The sequence below is a fragment of the Scyliorhinus torazame genome, chromosome 21 (assembly GCF_047496885.1).
Source record: "Scyliorhinus torazame isolate Kashiwa2021f chromosome 21, sScyTor2.1, whole genome shotgun sequence".
In the NCBI taxonomy this organism is placed as follows: Eukaryota; Metazoa; Chordata; class Chondrichthyes; order Carcharhiniformes; family Scyliorhinidae; genus Scyliorhinus; species Scyliorhinus torazame.
The window spans coordinates 100,144,769-100,165,226 of NC_092727.1; the positions used below are offsets into that span (position 1 = coordinate 100,144,769).

General features: G+C 48.8%; 1 protein-coding gene across 2 annotated transcripts in view; it reads left to right on the plus strand.

Annotated features, from left to right (window-relative positions):
- The first annotated feature begins 5,546 nt into the window (after window positions 1-5,546).
- LOC140398020 (uncharacterized) overlaps window positions 5,547-20,458 on the plus strand; it is a 48,551-nt gene continuing 33,639 nt past the window's right edge. For both annotated transcript variants that reach the window (XM_072486249.1, XM_072486248.1), the window contains exons 1-2: window positions 5,547-5,614; window positions 12,321-12,409. The gene's annotated coding sequence lies outside the window, so the exon portion shown is untranslated. The remainder of the gene's footprint in view (window positions 5,615-12,320; window positions 12,410-20,458) is intronic.

A 20,458-nucleotide genomic window follows, 5' to 3' on the forward strand; every position in this document is an offset into this window, starting at 1 on the left:
TGGGATCATCCGTGTGAATCTCCGCTGGACCCGCTCCAGTGCCAGTATGTCCTTCCTGAGGTGTGGGGCCCAAAATTGCTCACAGTATTCTAAATGGGGCCTAACTAATGCTTTATAAAGCTTCAGAAGTACATCCCTGCTTTTATATTCCAAGCCTCTTGAGATGAATGACAACATTGCATTTGCTTTCTTAATTACGGACTCAACCTGCAAGTTTACCTTTAGAGAATCCTGGACTAGGACTCCCAAGTCCCTTTGCACTTCAGCATTATGAATTTTCTCACCGTTTAGAAAATAGTCCATGCCTCTATTCTTTTTTCCAAAGTGCAAGACTTCGCACTTGCCCACCTTGAATTTCATCAGCCATTCCTTGGACCACTCTCCTAAACTGTCTAAATCTTTCTGCAGCCTCCCCACCTCCTCATACTACCTGCCCCTCCACCTATCTTTGTATCATCGGCAAACTTAGCCAGAATGCCCCCAGTCCCGTCATCTAGATCGTTAATATATAAAGAGAACAGCTGTGGCCCCAACACTGAACCCTGCGGGACACCACTCGTCACCGGTTGCCATTCCGAAAAAGAACCTTTTATCCCAACTCTCTGCCTTCTAGGGGCGAAATTCTCTGGAAATGGCGCGATGTCCGCCGACTGGCGCCCAGAACGGCGCAAATCAGACAGGCATCGCGCCGCCCCAAAGGTGCGGAATGCTCCGCATCTTCGGGGGCCGAGCCCCAACCTTGAGGGGCTAGGTCGGCGCCGGACTGATTTCCGCCCCGCCAGCTGGCGGAAAAGGCCTTTGGTGCCCCGCTAGCTGGCGCGGAAATGACATCTCCGGGCGGCGCATGCGCGGGAGCGTTAGCGGCCGCTGACGGCATTCCCGCGCACGCGCAGTTGAGGGAGTCTCTTCCGCCTCCGCCATGGTGGAGACCGTGGCGAAGGCGGAAGGGAAAGAGTGCCCCCACGGTACAGGCCCGCCCGCGGATCGGTGGGCCCCGATCGCGGGCCAGGCCACCGTGGGGGCACCCCCCGGGGCCAGATCGCCCCGCACCCCCCCCAGGACCCCGGAGCCTGCCCGCGCCGCCTTGTCCCGCCGGTAAGGTAGGTGGTTTAATTTACGCCGGCGGGACAGGCATTTTAGCGGCGGGACTTCGGCCCATCCGGGCCCGCCAACCGGCGCGGCGCAATTCCCGCCCCCGCCGAATCTCAGGTGCCGGAGACTTCGGCAACCGGCGGGGGCGGGATTCACGCCAGCCCCCGGCGATTCTCTGACCCGGCAGGGGGTCGGAGAATCTCGCCCTAGGTGTCACAGTCTGAGGATACGAGGTAGACCATTTAGGACAGAGATGAGGAGAAAAGAGTGGTGAGTCTGTGGGATTCATTACCACAGGAAGTAGTTGAGAACAAAACATTGCGGGGTTTATTCTCCGTTTCAGAGACTCTTGGCGGGATTCTCCGTTGGCTGACGCTGGAATCGCGAAATGCGATTGGGCGGAGAATCGGTCTTGACGCTGAAATTACAGCTCGCCCATTTCACGCCGAATCGCAATTCTCCGGTGCCTCGATAGCGGTGTCAATGCATTCCACTCCGCACATATAGTAAACGCCCTTGGCATGCAATTAGCGGGCCTGACCCGGTATTCTCCGGGGCCTTTGCTTGTATCCACCTCGGCTGGGGCGAATTCCCGATGGCGAAGTTCACTTGTGCTTTACAAAATCGAGAAAGGTGGGGGAGCCTCCTAGAGCCGGAGTGACCAGGGAATGGGCTTTGGAGCCGGGGTGGGCCCAAATGGGACTGGGGTGGTGCCCAGGCATGGACCGCCATTGCCGCTGCCTGAAAGGGAGCCAGCTTACTGCGCACACCACTGACCACCCACCTTGGCCCCTGGTTTTGTAGAGTGCCACTGGACATATTGGTGCTCCCACCCCCGACCCCAACCCCCACTCTTCCACCCCACCACTGCCCCGCACTCCAGCCCCCACTCTCCCACCCCACCACCGCCCCAAACTCCAGCACCCACCCTCCACCCAACCATCCCCCTCACCTCAGCCCCCACCCTCCACCACAGCACACCCACACCCCACCCTCCGCCATACCCCCTCAACCGGCTGCCACCCACCGGTGGGGCATCATGCGGCCCACCCAAGGGCAACGACCATAGTGGCTCCTACAGGCGGGTGCCGGATGGGGGCCGCGGAGCGAACCGCTGGCAAAGGCCTCCTCAGCCGACGGTAACTCTGAATGCAGGGACGGGCACCAGGGCCAGAGGACTCCGCGGTGCCTGGCAACGATTGGACCATGGGTGCAAGGATGGGAGGGGGGGGGGGGTAACATGCGGGGGCAGAGTCCACTGTTCCAACTGGTGCCACCGTGTAGCCCAGTGGACATGGTTGGGAACGGGGCTACGCACCATGCTAACATGTCCGCCTTTCACCCACTGCAGACAATAGATATTGGAATTGGACCAGCAATGGTGGCCTTCCTCCTAGTTGCCGCAGCCCTGGGGGATGCACAGTGGCTGTACGAGTTGGAGTTGCTCAAGGAGGAGGAAGCTGCAGCAGCGGAGCCTGCCCCAGGAAACGGGACAGCCACTGAGGATGGAGAGCCGGCCACCCAACAGTCCGAGGAGTAGGAGATGGTGCAAAGGAGGCGCTGCATGAGGCCTTGCATGTCTCTGTCATTCAAGGTACTGTCAGACTAGGCATGCGGTCGAAGACTCCAGCTGAGCAGAGAGAAGTGCGACATATCTACCGATCATGGCGCACCTGGAACCGAGGGGGTATGAGGGAGGTCAGCCGCCCCCGGTGGCTGTCAAGATGATGGTCGCCCTGAACCTCTATGCCATAGGGCCCTTCCAGGCGCCGTTTGGCAACCTGTCCAGGATCTCACAGAGCTCGGTGCACAGGTGCATCCGCGCCGTCACGGGTGCCCGATATGCCCAGTCGGCACAATACATCCACTTCAATATGGACTGAGCCTACCAGGATGCCCGGGCAGCGAAGTTTGCTGCCATCGCCAAGGTGTCGTTTGGCCAGGGGGTGATCGACCGGATGCATGTCCCCTTACGAGCACCCGCAGATGACAGGCCGCTCCACATAAATCGCAAGGGGTTCCACTCGATGAACGTGCAGCTGCTGTGTGACCATCAGATGCTCAACGTGCTATCAGATCCCCGGGCCGTGTGCATGATGCCTTCATCCTGGCACACTCAACGATTCTTGGCCACTTGGAGACACACCCCGGCTGTGGGGTTAGTTCTTGGACGACAGGGGTTACCCACTGCAGTCGTGGCTGATGACGCCTATCCGGAGGCCACAGACCGACGCACAGACCCGCTAGAATGACGCTCATGCAGCGACCAGAGATGTGATTGAGAGGTGCTTCGGTATCCTGAAGATGCAGACCGCTCTGGAGGGGCCCTCCAGTATGACGCTGGGCAGGTTGCCGCATTGTAGCAGCCTGCTGCGTCGTCCACAACATCGCGCAGCAGAGGGGCGACATGCTGGAGGAGGATGAATGCCAGGCCTCATCCAACAAGGAGGATGCGGGAGAGGGCGAGGATGGGCAGGACATGGGGCCCGGGCAGACACGGGAAGCCGCACAACGTGTGAGCCTGGCCAACGCGCACGGGACGCTCTGATCACCTCCAGTTTCACCGACTAGGAGGTCTAGCCAGGGGTACGGACACTGCATCCCCCCCCACCCACAGATCTAAGGGCCCTTTCCCGCAGCCCAATTGGCTTGCTTTTGTAAATGGTTGAAGGGTTGAGAACAAAGGACACAGATTCAAATTGATTGGAGAAAGAACCAGATGTGACGTGAGGAAAAACCTTTTTATTGCAATATGTGGTGAGGGTTTGGTATGGTTTAAGTTGCTAAGGTGATGAATAGATTCAATGGTAGCCTTCAAAAAGCAATTGGATGAACACTTGAAGGTGAAAAAATTGCTGGGATATGAGAAAAGAATGGGGGGAAATGAACTAACTGAATTGCCCCTTGTGGTGGTAGGTATTAAGGGTAATACGGTACACCATGAATGCCGAGGAGCCATTGGAGGACAGATGCTGGATCCCGATTGGATCCGCCGCCTACTGGGCTCCACCCAGATAGGCGGGGTATAAGAACCTGGGTTAATTCCCGCAGCTGCATTCTGTGACTGAGCTGCTGGGGAACGAGTCTGAACAAGTCTGCTCAATAAAGCCTCGATTGAAGTTCTTTACGTCTCGCCTCGTGTGTGATCGATGGTGCTACACCCCTCAAAACAGTTTGTGTGGCCTCCAGGCTGCACTGTTCCCCAGTACAAAGGAAGAATGGCCAATAATCCTTTCTGTCAGGTGTTTGGTTTTTCGTGAGCCACCTCTTCAGAAGATAATTTAATGTTGTCTTGACGCAATTGCCTCTTAATTTATACAAGATTTGTTGGAAGGCTGAAGGGCCTTCTCTCATTTTATATTTTCCTGCCACTCATCCCTCTCCCAACTGCTGGACAGAAGCAACAGATGTAAAATGTGCTGCCTCTGCCTAGGACCTTTTTGGGTCGGGCCCACGGGTTGTTGGGACTAAGTGCCAGCGGAACGAGAAAGTGGGATCTTCAGGAAGTTTATTTTTTATAAATTTAAAGTGCCCAATTCTTTTTTTTTTCCAATTAAGGGCCAATTTAGCGAGGCCAATCCACCTACCCTGCACACCTTTGGATTGTGGGGGTGAGAACCACACAAAAATGGGGAGAATGTGCAAACTCCTCACGGACAATGACCCGGAGCTGGGAATGAACCCGGGTCCTCGGTGCCATGAGGCAGCAGTGCGAACCGCTGCGCCACCGAGCTGCCCTTTACTTCAGGAGGTTGAGTTCAAATCCATCTCAGACGGATGAGCTGAAAATCAAGTACATGCATTTTGCTCCTTTGTGGAATTATGCAGTTTAGTCCTGAAATGATCAAGGTCTCACAATACTCAACCTGCCCCCACACTGGCACTTACTGATGATTCTACTCAACCAGAATGGCTGTGATTTGAAATGGAAGAATGTCAGAAATATTCAGAACGAGGAGGCGAATGATGAGGTGTATTGTTGAGGCAGAATAGAGAGACCTTTGCTCTGTGTCTTACTGGGCTTGAGGTAGACACTGTACGCGTTTAAGTGGAGTCTCCCATTACTAGCTCTGGGATCCAACATGTTCATGACTACAGCATACCCACAAAAAACGTTAAAGGAAAGGTTACGGCCAATAGACCTAAAAATACAAGCCACAAAAGGACAATATGATTGAACAATTCAGACCTAGAACAGACATGGGCCATGAGTCATCAATCGGACGGTTCTGTTGTTAAGATGTTGACTTCTCAATGCTCCTGGGTAAGTAACTTTTACATAGGCAGAAAAGGTTTTGACGTTTGTTGCTGGTGAGACAGCCATTGGCATTTAAAAGTCGTATGTCACTATAGCAGTCACAATGACAGAGCCTGTCAGACTGGTTACACCCACTCAGTTTCCATGTGTCCATGACCAGCTGTCAGTGATACTTCACTGAGTGACAATTGTAACAATCCCCAATGTGTTTCCACAGGCATAGGACTGTTGTTGGTGATAGAGCTGTTACTGACATTTGTCCAGGTATGGGTACTGGTCCATTTATGTTATCGGTGATTTTTTTCCTGAAGTGTCAGTTGCTAAATGTATTAAAATGATTAACCTCCTATACCCCTCGTCCATGTTTAAACTTTTGAAATATGCCCAAAAGGTTAAGTCGTGTTATGTAGCAAAGAAGGCAGGATAATTGAATCCCAGGTTCATAGAATGGTAACAGCACAGAAGGACGACATTGGGTTTTTTGCATCACAGAATCACTACAGAGCAAAGGGAGGCCATTCGGCCCATCGAATCTGCACCGACTTTCAGAAAGAGCACCGTAACTAGGCCCACTTCCCAGCCTCATCCACATGATCCCACCTAACCTTTTGGGCACTAAGAGGCAATATAGCATTGCCAATCCACCTAGCCTGCACATCTTTGGACTGTCGGAGGAAACCAGAGCACCTGGACGAAACCCACGCAGACACAGGGAGAAAGTGCAAATTCCACACAGACAAGTCACCCAAGGCTGGGATTAAACCCGGTTCCCTGGCGCTGTTAGGCAGCTACCACTGTGCCACCATGCGCTCATAGCACTAAGAGCTACTCAGTAAGTCCTACCCTTCCCCCTTCCGCCCCAGCCGACCATTTCCTTGTAACCTTGCTAGTTTTTATGTCTTTAAAGAATTATTCCATTCCCTTTTGAAAGCCACAATTGAATTTGTCTCGAACACACTCTCGCACAGTGCATCCCAAATCCTAGCCATGCCCTGCTTGAAAATGGTTCTCTTTATGTTGCCTTTGGTTTTGTTGAAAATTACTTTAAATCGGTTTTCTCCAGTTCCTGACTCTTCTGCCAACGGGAACAGTGTCTCTCTTTCTACTTTGTCCAGACTGCCCCGATTTTGAACACATCAATGAAATCTCTCCTCAACCTCCATTTCTCCAAGCAGAATAAGACCATGAGACATTCGAGCAAAAGTAGGCAATTTGGTCCATCGAATCTGCTCCGCCATTCAATGAGATCATAGCTGACCTGATATGATAATCCTCAACCCCACTTTCCCGCCTTATTCCCATAACCCTTAATTCCCTTACTGATTAAAAATCCGCCTATCTCAGCCTTGAACATACTTTACTTTACCAATAGCAAAGGGCATGGGCGAGATCTACCGGTCGCATTGCGCCGAAATGCAGCGTGGCCGGTAGGTGCTAGGAGATGTATTGCAGTCTCGCTAGACGTTGTGACGTGAATCCATTGTGAGCGGTATCATTTTTTGGCAAACCTGCATTTTACAGTGGGACAGCTAGTCTCACTCTAATATGCATGCCCAAGATCTAACCCCCTCGCCTTGGAGACCTTGGGCGAGTGCTGTTCACTGCTGGTCTCCACAAATGTGGACCAGATGGAATGGCACTCACTAATCTGGTATTGCTAAGCTGCCTTGGTGGCAATGCCATATGGCAGGGCACTGCCAGTGTGACAGGCTGGCACTGCCAAGGTGCAGGGGTTGTGGGCAGGGCTGTGGTTGCCCTTATAGGTGAGTTGTGGCTTGGGATGGGTTCATGGGTCACGTCCGGGGGGGGGAAGGGGGGTCGAGAGATCAGGGCGCCATTGTTAAATGCCGTCCCGATCTCTACCTGCACTGAGATATAAATTCCATAAACAAATTTTTTTTAAACCTTTCTCCAGTTTAGGAGGGAGAAATTCCAGGTTTAATAAATGTTTTGGAAATGTTTTTTGAGAAGAGGGTAAAGAAGCAGACTAGTTTGAGGAACGAGGTCCAAAGAGAAGAGTTCAGCCGGCTGAAGGTCCTTCCAGCAAAAGTGGAGTGAAGCGAGCGGAGATGCCCAGGACAGCAAAGTCAGAAGATGTGGAAGGAACACTAAGTCTATAGGAGGTTGTAGAATTAGGTCAGCATCAGGCAATGGAAAGATCTGTAGATGAGGACAAGCAATTTAGAATGAATCAATTTAGAGATGGGGAGCTAATGCAGGTCTGCAAATGTTTGTGGATGAGAGCGGCTCACTGCTGGATGTGTGCAGTAAAGGTCTGGATGGTGCAGAATCTATTGAGGCCGGAGGTTCAAAGACTGGCAAGGGGGCATTGAAATTGAGGCTGGAAGTGGTAAACGAATGGGTAAGAATTTGTATGGAAATGGGGTAAGGAAAAGGTATGTGGTAATCACTACTGTTGTATATATCATATACGAGATGTAATACGGTAAGGCTCCTGTACTACAGGTACGGGTGTAGATCCCTGCCTGCTGGCTCCGCCCAGTAGGCGGAGTATAAATGTGTGTGCTCACCGAGCTGCAGCCATTTCGGCAGCAGTTGCAGGAGGCTACACATCTCTACTTAATAAAGCCTCAATTACACGCTACTCTCGTCTCGTCGTAATTAATAGTGCATCAGGGTAAATCTAAACAATGTTGTGGAGCCAGAAATACATGGTCTGAGTATTGGAGAAGTTATGGGACTTCAAGGTTATGTCTCAGTGAAATGGAAGACCGCCAGGCACACAGTCTGATTCAGTCTAAGTGGGCACCTAGGGGTAGATAATGTGAGATGTGTTCGTCAGTGCCAAAAACAGTTGTTTCAAGTCTTCCTGATGTTTAATCCCTGGGCCACCTGACAAGTTACTGAATTGCCTGCATGGTAGTTTAAAAGTAAGACGGTCTTCACGAGGTCAGGAGAGGTGCTGGAGAGGTACAGTAGGAAGAAAGACATTAACGTGCATGCTGAATGGCATCAGGAACCTGCCTCGCCAATGTACATAAGGCAGACACTGGGACATTTGTCTGGGTCAGTATAGGGTCACATGGACAGATGGAAGTCCTGCCTTACCCCGCCACATTGGTGATGACATTTCTGCCTGAACAGATGTCTATAGAGAGGTAAATAAATAATCATAATAGCTGAATGAATGGATGGTTGTATGGTACTATCGAGCTGGAAAGAGATTAGTGGAGATTAGTAGATCTTGGTCAGAGGTTAGAGGTTAGTGGATCTTGATGGTAAATCACCAATTGCAAGCATCAGCAAAAGTTTAAGAAACCTATTAATAAGTGTTACCCCAACACAGAGTTCCAATTGAAACAGAAAGATTGCGAACAAAGCACCCCCTCAAGGTCAGGTTAAATGCTCAGTGTCCCTTGGATAACAAATACCAGGTAATATTCAGATGTAATAATAATAATCTTTATTAGTGTCATAAGTAGGCTTACATTAACACTGCAATGAAGTTACTGTGAAAATCCCCTCGTCGTCACACTCCGGCATTGGTTCGGGTACACAGAGGGAGAATTCAGAATGTCCAATTCACCTAACAAGCACGTCTTTCGTGACTTGTGGAAAGAAACTGGAACACCCAGAGGAAACCCACGCAGACACGGGGAGAACATGCAGACTCCACACAGACAGTGACCCGAGCCAGGAATCAAACCTGGGAACCCTAGCGCTGTGAAGCAACAGTGCTAACCATTGAGCTACCGTGTCACCCTCATTGCTTAGTAAATGTCACAAGGTTATACCCAATTATTTTTGAAAACATGATTTAAACTCTCAACTGACTGAAAATTTAGCACTTTGAAATGAGGCCGAACAAACTACTTAAAAGGCAAGGACACCTCCCGAGGTGAAGGTGAAAAAACAAACAAGATACCCTCAGGGGAAAGTGAAGAGATGGACATTTCCTATCATTCAGAGAGATCCATCAAAACCTGACATTGTCTACGGAAGTGACACTAAAATGCTGGACATTGAAACAATGGTTGCCACAGGCAGATCCACTCAAAACACCTTGGAAATACACAATGGGTGAAGTATAACTGGCGAAGCTGCAGCCACTGCAAAAAGATTGCAAGAACGTTTTCAGCAGAGGAAACAGGTTGAAAGCTGTGCTCTCTTCCCCCCACCCCCACCTACACACACACATTCTCTCTCTCTTTTGGAATATATGTGTGTCACCTGATCCGATAGGTCAACTACCAGAAACCTACCAGCGAACCAAGATACTAAAATAATTGCAATACATTTGACATCTGACCACATCCAAGAAGCCAGCTAATCTAAATTGGCCACAACATTAAAAATCTATGCCTCAAGGACAACCAAAGAACAATGTGTGTGTGGGGACGTGTTCGAATGACTACATGAGGGCTGAATGCTTGATGCCGCGTTATTAATTTTTGGTTTAGTGATTAATTTAGTGGTTAATAAATTTGCTCTTCAACTCAAGTTCAAACCTTGTTTGATTGGCTCCTTATTGCTCACTGCTCAAATGGATGAATAGATACTGATTTGGAAAAGACATATCCTCGTGAAAAATAAACTTAAACCTTTGTTGTGACCAACTCAGGAGGCGGATAAGAAAGGAGCCAGTTCACTCCCTACTTATCTTGATGTAGCTCAAGTAACAAATCATACAGCAGCAGATTGTTACAAAAGGGGTGGAAAACGCCAATCTTCACCGGCTTTAGTGAAAAAATAGGCGTGAGCATAAACTGTATGCTTCTTTTTACTTATGTCTACTTTTTTGCGAGGATTAGAAATCTGTTGAATTCAGCACCCAGACAGTTTCTTGATAATAGGGAACCGGTGCTGAGTTTGAACCTGGTGGTGGCGAAGGAGCATCTTAGGGCTCCTAGCTGACACGCAGCAGGGAGCAGACACAGCTTATTGAGAGCCTCTTAAACCCAATGAAAGGAGATTGACTGGCAAATCAACTGAAGCATTTTCTCTCCTAACGTTTAAAACCTGGAAATTTAGGGCGAAATTCCCTGGCCTTCCGGCAGCGTTTGTCTCGGCGGTGGGAGGCGGCCCTCCATTGGCCGGTGGCGGGATCCTCCAGTCCCGCCGCTGTCAATGGGACTGGCCATTGAAGCCACCCCACGCCATCGGGAAATCCGCGACAGAGGTGCGCCGTCGGCGGGACAGGGAGATCCCACCAGCGTGAACAACCGGAAGATCTCGTCCTCAGAATATGGTGGACAATCTGCCTTCCACAACTAGTCCAGTCCATGCTTTGATTGGCAACCAATCACTGGCAGCAAAATCATTTCATTGGCCTCGTGGCTGCCAAAACAAAATCTAACCTCAGGACAAACTTTTGGTTGTGCACTAAATCTATTCAGTCCTTATGGAATCATTGCATTTCTTCAAAAGGTTCTGGAGAGTCCAGGGCACAGGAATTTGATGTCACAGTGCCTGTTTTACAAGCATAAAAAGGGCTGCCTCATGATCCAGGGTGTGCCATTTCATGCCAGAGGTCGGCAGTGCATCAAGTTGGCCATCCAGCAGACGTGCCTGAAAAAGGTGTTAGCCTCTTGGCATATGCAAATTGGGGGCCCACCACTTATTTGAGGCCAACTCTGCAAAATTCAATTGCAAATGCCCGCAGCAATCTGGCGCAGGCTGAGGTCCATTTTTGTCAGTGACTCGCAACCAAGCCAACAGTTTGTGTTGGAGTCCATTGGCTAAAAGGGCAATTCTGATGTTTTTTCACTAACCTTGCTGTGCAGTTCAAGAAGAGTAAGTCTGTTCTTTCCATCTCCATGTTAAATAAGCAAGCTTCAGCCTTCAGTACACGTAACCATCCCTAAGCAAGTTGCTTTCTCCCTTCCCCTAGACTCTGTTGAGGACCTTGGTGTGGTGAGCTGGCCAACTTTGCTTCCTTCTTCATAATCAACAAACTGCAGCCCACCCCTTCCCCCAGGTCTCAACTGACCCACTTAATTTGCCAATAATAACCATGTCCTCTATGGGACAAGGATCTGTTCCTATGGTCATCAATTATGAGGAACCATTTCACCACACACAGTGAAAAATTGTGATCATACCCTGCTTGTGTAAATAAATACCAGAGTCTGAAGGCCTATTTTGACCTGTTTAAATTAGTTTTACTTAAAGAGTCTTCAGTTACTTATTTGAGAGCAGAGGAAACTCCAACAATTGTTTTCTCTGCTTTCAGAAGCCACTGTATTAGCAATCAAAGGAAGGACCATTAGACGGTGCAGTTGGTTTTTGAAAATAATACTTACCAGAGTTCATCGTTACAAATCTGAGGGAATAGTCCCTCCTGACATCACCGTGCCTTGCCAAGGTTTGAATTTTTATAAATGTCAAATAAATATAAAAAGGGGTTTGGAAGTAGGAAGCATCTTTAAATCCTTGAACTGTGCCTGCTGCTTCCTGTCCTGCTTGACGCTCTGGTCAGCTTTGTAGGGAGACATCACCAGGCCCTCTACGTCAGTGCTGATGAAGGGTCGCATTAAAGAGTTAACCAACTCTTTTCATTCAGATGCTGCCAACTGCAAGTCATTCTGCTTTTTCTGCTGGAAGTGATAATCTGTTACAGCAAGATCAGTCATGAGTTCATTGAGTGAAGTAACAGTCTTGAGGCATGAACAGCCTACGCCTGTTCCTGTGCAATACGGTTAATAGTATCTGACCTCATCATATGAAGATTAACAATGTCCAAATTTGTAATAATAATTGAAAACAGCCATTTGTTACAATGAGGTCCAATTATTCTTTAAAATCTATGAGCGAGGGAAAGTGAATGCACTTCTTGTAGATAATTGTTCTATTTAAGAAATATTCTACAACCAATGAGTCCTATCTGACCTTGGAATTTTGAGTGACAGGTAAGTATTGCTAGCGCCAATCATGTTTAATTAAGTTTAAATCTTGGGAATTATTCTTTTTCCTCTCTGAAACAATAATAACTTACAAACTTTATTTTTAGGATTGATAGTAGCCTATCCTGGATGAACTGAAACAATGATAAATACAACAATCGCATGACAATATGAATTAAAGCAAGGCGTCAGAAAGGTAAGAAAGTAAGAGCAAGGGTGGCCCAGTTAACCTATGAAGATGTCATATTTCTGGGGGAATTTCTCTTGCACATCATGTCCAACAAAATTGCAAGCTGGTTAATGAGCAGCAGGTTTATGACTCCATGGCATCCAATCTGTTCATCTCCCCCAACTCATTTTCTAATGGTTTGCATATGCCGCAGTTTTCTTTAGTCTTCTGAGGGTTTTCATTAACATCAAACAAAATTTTAAGAAAGATCAAAATCCAATCAAATTTCTTCCTGATGCCAAAAATAATCAAATAGGGACTCCAGGCTGCCAAGCCAATCAATATTGCCCAGCCACACACAATTCAAGTCTTTCATTCATCCTCTTATTCCCACTGAGCCATATTGGAACAGGGTTTGAGGATGATGTGACTAAAGATTTGCACTGAGGAGTGAAGATAGTGAGTTGATTGAGTGACTCCATTCATACAGCAATTGTGGATTTTCACCTCCACAATACAATGGGCGCAATCCTCCAAAAAGGGAACAAAGTCCCCTAGCGAGCGTGTTCAACCGCATGTTTCCCGGTGTTCGCAGTGCCGAGAAACACATCTCTATTCAATGCGACTCTCATTGAATAAGGGGCCGGAACGGGGAATGCACGGCCAAGGCCACACATAGCCCTGTTTTGTACAGTGAAGAGGTGGTCTCTCCTGACATCACCGTGCCTTGCATGAGCTCCACTTGCCGGAACTCCCTATTGTAGTGAGAGATCAGGGCCGGGATTCTCCGGTATCCGGCGGGCAGGCTGTACCGGCGCCAAAGAGTGTCGTGAGCCACTCCGGCGTCGGGCCACCCGGAAGGTGCAGAATCCTCCGCACCTTCGGGGGCTGGGCTGGCGCTGGAGTGATTGGCACGGCGCCAACCAGCGCTGAAGGGCCTCCGCCGGCCGGCGCGAGTTGGCACATGCGCAGGAGCGCCAGCGTGTTCCCAGAACCGCTGGCGTGATTCCTACGCATGAGCAGGGGGTTTCTTCTCCGCGCCGGCCATGGTGGAGCTTTATACAGGCCGGCACGGAGGGAAAGAGTGCCCCCACGGCACAGGCCCGCCCACAGATCGGTGGGCCCCGATCGCGGGCCAGGTCACCGTGGGGGCCCCCCCTGGGGCCGGATCACCCCGCGCCCCCCCGAGGACTACGCAGGCCGCCCTCAGAGCAAGGTCCCTCCGGTACAGACCTTGTATAATTCACGCCGGTGGGATTGGCCGAAAATGGGCGGCCGCTCAGCCCATCGGGGACCGGAGAATCGCCGGGGGAGCCACTGCCAGCGGCCCCCGACCGGCGCAGCGCGATCCCCGCCCCCGCCAAAAAAACGCCGCCGGAGAATTCAGCAGCCGGCGTCGGAGCGGCGGGGCGGGTTTCACGCCGCCCTCCGGCGATTCTCCGACCCCCGACCCAGGTCCTGGCACATTAGAGTGAGGCTTACTGTCCCGCTCTAATATGCAGATTTGCCAAAAATGATCCCGCCCATTGTGGGCAGGATTTACATCGCAACATCCACATCCAACAGGATCTCGCGAGGTTTAGCGAGCCAGGTTGATCCCGGTAGTGGGATCTCCCGGCTTTCAACGGCCACGCATAATAGGTCTTTCAGGAATTCCTGGGTTCAGACAGAAATCCCCACTCCCTCTCACCTTCTGTGTAAATATTGCTTCTGAGGGAAAGGAAATAATCACACTTTGTAGAGAAGCAGTGGAGGCCCGCTGTAGTATCACCAATGGAAAACGTTTTTTTTTAGAAATTCAGAGTACCCAATTATTTTTTTTCCAATTAAGGGCCAATTTAGCATGGCCAATCCAACTAACCTGCACAATCCACCTAACCTGCACATCTTTGGGTTGTGGGGGGAAACCCACGCAGACATGGGGGAGAATGTGCAAACTCCACACGGACAGTGACCCTGGGCTGGGATCGAACCCTGGTCCTCAATGCCATAGGCAGCAGTGCTAACCACTGCATCACTGTGCTAATGGAAAACTTAATGGTAAAAAAATTTAAACCTAATTTGAGAATTCAACACAACATTGTTAACTTGCATTTGTACAGCATCTTTAATGCAGCAAAATACCCCAGTTCGTGAATTGCACTTACATAACTCGGGTTTATTGTTCATTTATTGACTCTTTCATTCACAGACAAATTAAGGCTTACAGACAAGTATTTGTTTTCTCTTTCAATTTTCCAGTACTTTTTCCAAAGAGAAAATCTACTTCAGAGCAGCAGAACCCATTTAATCAAGTAGTAATTAAAGGACTTGACAATACTGCCAATAAATCAAACATATGAGGAATAGGAAAGTAACAGAAGCTTAAACGTCAAAATACCTCCAGCTTTGAAGCTCTAATGCCTATTTGCAGAGAAGAGAAAAATACAGTTTAAATAAATGAACTTATTTCTACTCTTAAATCTAATTAAGTCAAATGGCATGAGCTTGGAGCAAACTGGCTTGTTTTGTATCTTCACCTTTGGGGAATCGTGTGAGGGATTAGCAGGTAGATTATCTTCCATGGCCAGTTGGTCCTGGAGTGGGACTTGAACCAACAACTTCTTGCTTAGGGGCAGGGGTGCTACATACTGAGCTGCAAGATCTCGAGTAGCCAGGGAGAGTCAATGCTTTCACAGGAGATAGTAGGTGTTCGAAAATTCCAGCAATGGATAAAACATTTAACAGCAACTGACCCTTAGCCTAGGAAAACATCCTAAGAATCATCACAGAGCATAATCAGACAAACATTGACAGTGAGGGAGAAAGACAATTGGGCACATCGGTGGAAGAATTTCATAGAATTTACAGTGCAGAAGGAGGCCATTCAGCCCATCGAGTCTGCACCGGCCCTTGGAAAAAGCACCCTATCCAAGCCCACACTCCCACCCTCCCCGTAACCCAGTAACCCCACCCAACCTTTTTGAACACTAAGGACAATTTAGCATGGCCAAGACACCTAACCTGCACATCTTTGAACTGTGGGAGGAAACCGGAGCACCCGGAGGAAACCCACGCAGACACGGGGAGAACGTGCAGACTCCGCACAGACAGTGACCCAAGCCGGGAATCGAACCTGGGACCCTGGAGCTGTGAAGCAACTGTGCTAACCACTATGCTACCGTGCTGCCTATTTGGATGTAAGGAATGCCTTAAAGGAAGAGGTGAAGAGGCAAAGACATTTGGGGAGGAATTGGCAAAGTCTGCAGCCTAGATGCCTGTGACACACCCCAATAGTGGGGTGAAGAAAGTGGGGGCTTCACAAAAGACAGGAATTGAAAAAGTAGGAGTTCTTGGAGGGTTGTAGGGCTGCAGGGGAGTTAGAGGTAAAGTGAGGCCATGGAGGGATTTGACCTCAAGAGTGAGAATGTTCAAATCGAGGCATGGGGGGTCCTGGAGCCAATGCAAATCAGTAAGCACCGGGGTGATCAGTGGGTGGGACTCGGTGTGAGTTGGGATAGGGCCAGCAGAGTTCTGAATGAGCTCAAGTTCCCAGAAGGTGAGGTGGGAAGCCGGCCAAGAGTGGATTGGAATAGTCAAGTAAAGAGGGGAACAAAAACATGGATGTAGGTATCAGTAAGAGATGGGCTGGGCAGATATGTTCCACACATTACCTATTACAGCATTGGTAGAACTCTTTAAAGTAAATTGGGTATTAAAAAACACACTATTGAAGTACTAACAACTGTCACAATTATAACAAGCTGAAGGATTTTAATCGAGGCAGACAGATGGATCACAATATACTTTTCTACGTGTTGCCAAGGGAAACTCATATCAATACAAGGTGCATGACATCAATTATACAATAATCGATATGTCCAATGCATTAAATATGAAGATTATATAAAACACCGTAACAAATAATTTACATAGCATTTCAAAGCAGCAATTCCACCTCGGGGCCCTGTTAACATTCATAAAATACTTATTGAATTAATGTCTTGGAACATTGTGGCAGCTATCTATCCATCATCTTCTCTGTCAATCGCATCAATCCATCAGGTTGTCAGATTTGGTCCTGTTTTACAGCTATTATGGAAGCAGACACAAAAATCAATGATGACCCTTCCAAGTTCAGAGAGTGACTCCTTCCATAATGAGCTCTGTTGTGACAGTAGCCTTTTCAGTGGGAGGTAAATGGGTGAGGGGATGGAGGAAGGGCATGGGGAGAGTTGCACTTCCAGAACAACTACTGCAAGGGAGCTAGGCAGAAAGTTAAAAGACAGGACCTCTAGCGTTGTAATCTCGGGGTTACTCCCTGTGCCACGTGCCAGTGAGGCTAGAAATAGGAACATAGAGCAGCTAAACAGCTGGTGTAGGAGGGAGGTTTTCCGTTATCTGGACCACTGGGAGCTCTTCCAGGGCAGGTGTGACCTGTATAAGAAGGAGGGGTTGCATCTAAACTGGAGAGGCATAAATATCCTGGCCGCAAGATTTGCTAGTGTCACACGGGAGGGTTTAAGCTAGTATGGCAGGGGGGTGGGTACCGGAGCAATAGGTCAGAAGGTGAAAGCATTGAGGGAGAACTAGGGAATAGAGCCAGTATGGCTCTAAGGAAGAGCAGACAGGGAGGTGTTCCTGAAAACAGCGGGTCTGGTGGTCTGAAGTGCATATGTTTTAATTCAAGAAGTATTACGGGTAAGGCAGGTGAACTTAAGAGCTTGGATTAGTACTTGGAACTATGATGTTGTTGCCATTACAGAGACCTGGTTGAGAGAAGGACAGGATTAGCAGCTAAACGTTCCAGGATTTAGATGTTTCAGGCGGGATAGAGGGGGATGTAAAAGGGGTGGCTGAGTTGCGCTACTGGTTAGGGAGAATATCACAGCTGTACTACGGGAGGACACCTCAGAGGCAGTGAGGTTATATGGGTAGAGATCAGGAATAAGAAGGGTGCAGTCACAATGTTGGGGGTTTACTACAGGCCTCCCAACAGCCAGTGGGAGATAAAGGAGCAGATAGGTAGACAGATTTTGGAAACAAGTTAAAAACAACAGGGTTGGTGTGATGGGAGACTTCAACTTCCCCAATATTGACTGGGACTCATTTGGTGCTAGGGGCTTAGACGGGGCAGAGTTTGTAAGAAGCATCCAAGAGGGCTTCTTAAAACAATATGTAGATAGTCCAACTAGGGAAGGGGCTGTACTGGACCTGGTATTGGGGAATGAGCCCGGCCAGGTGGTAGAAGTTTCAGTAGGGGAGCATTTCGGGAACAGTGACCACAATTCAGTAAGTTTTAAAGTGCTGGTGGACAAGGATAAGAGTGGTCCTAGGGTGAATGTGCTAAATTGGGGGAAGACTAATTATAACAATATTGGCGGGAACTGAAGAACCTAGATTGGGGTGGATGTTTGAGTGTAAATCAACATTTGACATGTGGGAGGCTTTCAAATGTCAATTGAAAGGAATTCAGGACCAGCATGTTCCTGTGAGGAAGAAGGATATATACGGCAAATTTCAGGAACCTTGGATAACGAGAGATATTGTAGGCCTCGTCAAAAAGAAAAAGGAGGCATTTGTCAGGGCTAGAAATCTGGGAACAGACGAAGCCTGTGTGGAATATAAGGAAAGTAGGAAGGAACTTAAGCAAGGAGTCAGGAGATCTAGAAGGGGTCATGAAAAGTAATTGGCAAATAGGGTTAAGGAAAATCCCAAGGCTTTCTACACGTACATAAAAAGCAAGAGGGTAGCCAGGGAAAGGGTTGGCCCACTGAAGGATAGGCAAGGGAATCTATGTGTGGAGCCAGAGGAAATGGGTGTGGTACTAAACGAATACTTTGCATCAGTATTCACCAAAGAGAAGGAATTAGTGGATGTTGAGTCTGGAGAAGGTAGCCTGGGTCACAGTGAGATCCAAAAAGACGAGGTGTTGGACGTCTTGAAAAATATTAAGGTAGATAAGTCCCCAGGGCCTGATGGGATCTACCCAGAATACTGAACGAGGCTAGAGGGGAAATTGCTGAGGCCTTGACAGAAATCTTTGATCCTCTCTGTCTTCAGATGATGTCCCGGAGGACTGGAGAATAGCCAATGTTGTTCCTTTGTTTAAGAAGGGTAGCAAGGATAATCCAGGGAACTACAGGCCGGTGAGCCTTACGTCAGTGGTAGGGAAATTACTGGAGAGAATTCTTCGAGACTGGATCTACTCCCATTTGGAAGCAAATGGACGTATTAGCGAGAAGCAGCATGGTTTTGTGAAGGGGAGGTCGTGTCTCACTAACTTGATAGAGTTTTTCGAAGAGGTCACAAAGATGATTGATGCAGGTAGGGCAGTGGATATTGTCTATATCAGTGTTCTTCAAACTCGGGGGCGCGACCCGCGGGTGGGTCGCGGGCGATGTCGGGCGGGTTGCGGAGCCGCGCAAATCCCCGCGCAGCAGCCGGCTTTTAATAACGCCGGCTGCAAGCGGCCTTTAAAATGGCTGCGAACATGTAAAAAAAATTTGGCCGCGTTGCGCATGCGCGCCTGATCATCGGTGCGCATGCACAAACTATGCACGCCGATGATCGAGCGCGCATGCGCAGTGCGGACGCTATTTTTTTAACGCTCGCAGCTTTTTGTTTTACAAGTTCGGGGGGGTGGGTTTATTCATTTTATTCATTTATTTTATTCATTTAATTTTTTTTTCATTTATTTTATTCTTTTTTTTTTACAAGTTTGGTGGGGTTTTATTTAATAAACGTTTACGGGAGAAAATGCAGAACTTTGGACAGATGTTTGGACAGACACCGGAAGGCTTCACCTTCATCCAACAGGTTCCATTGGACGAGCGTGTACGAGGGCCAAATGGGACCCAAAACCATTTCCTCCATTTTTATCAGCAGCAAACAAGGTAAGAGAAAATGGTGGGTCGCTCAGGTCGGCCGGCGTGGGTCGCGAAGGTCGGGCTGCGTGGGCCGCGAATGTCAGCCGGCGTGGGTCCTGAAGGTCGGCAGGTTTGGGTCCCGAAGGTTGGCCGGCTGGTAAAAATGGGTCCCGGAAAAAAAGTTTGAAGAACACTGGTCTATATGGACTTCAGTAAGGCCTTTGACAAGGTCCCTCATGGTAGACTGGTACAAAAGGTGAAGTCACACGGGATCAGGGGTGAGCTGGCAAGGTGGATACAGAACTAGCTAGATCATAGAAGGCAGAGAGTAGCAATGGAAGAGTGCTTTTCTAATTGGAGGGCTGTGACTAGTGGTGTTCCGCAGGGATCAGTGCTGGGAACTTTGCTGTTCGTAGTATATATAAATGATTTGGAGGAAAATGTAACTGGTCTGATTAGTAAGTTTGCAGGCGACACAAAGGTTGGTGGAATTGCGGATAGCTATGAGGACTGTCAGAGGATACAGCAGGATTTAGATCGTTTGGAGACTTGGGCGGAGAGATGGCAGATGGAGTTTAATCCGGACAAATGTGAGGTAATGCATTTTGGAAGGTCTAATGAAGGTAGGGAATATACAGTGAATGGTAGAACCCTCAAGAGTATTAAAAGGCAGAGAGATCTAGGTGTACAGGTCCACAGGTCACTGAAAGGGGTAACACAGATGGAGAAGATAGTCAAGAAGGCATACGCCGGGGCATTGAGTATAAGAATTGGCAAGTCATGTTGCAGCTGTATAGAACCTTAGTTAGGCCACACTTGGAGTATAGTGTTCAATTCTGGTCGCCACACTACCAGAAGGATGTGGAGGCTTTAGAGAGGGTGCAGAAGAGATTTACCAGGATGTTGCCTTGTATGGAGGGCATTAGCTATGAGGAGCTCGGTTTGCTCTCACTGGAACGATGGAGGTTGAGGGGCGACCTGATAGAGGTCTACAAAATTATGAGGGGCATAGACAGAGTGGATAGTCAGAGGCATTTTCCCAGGGTAGAGGGGTCAATTAATAGGGGGCACAGGCTTAAGGTGCGAGGGGCAAGGTTTAGAGGACATGTACGAGGCAGGTTTTTTACACAAGAGGGTAGTGGGTACCTGGAACTCGCTGCCGGAGGAGGTGGTGGAAGCAGGGACGATAGTGACATTTAAGGGGCGTCTTGACAAATACATGAATAGG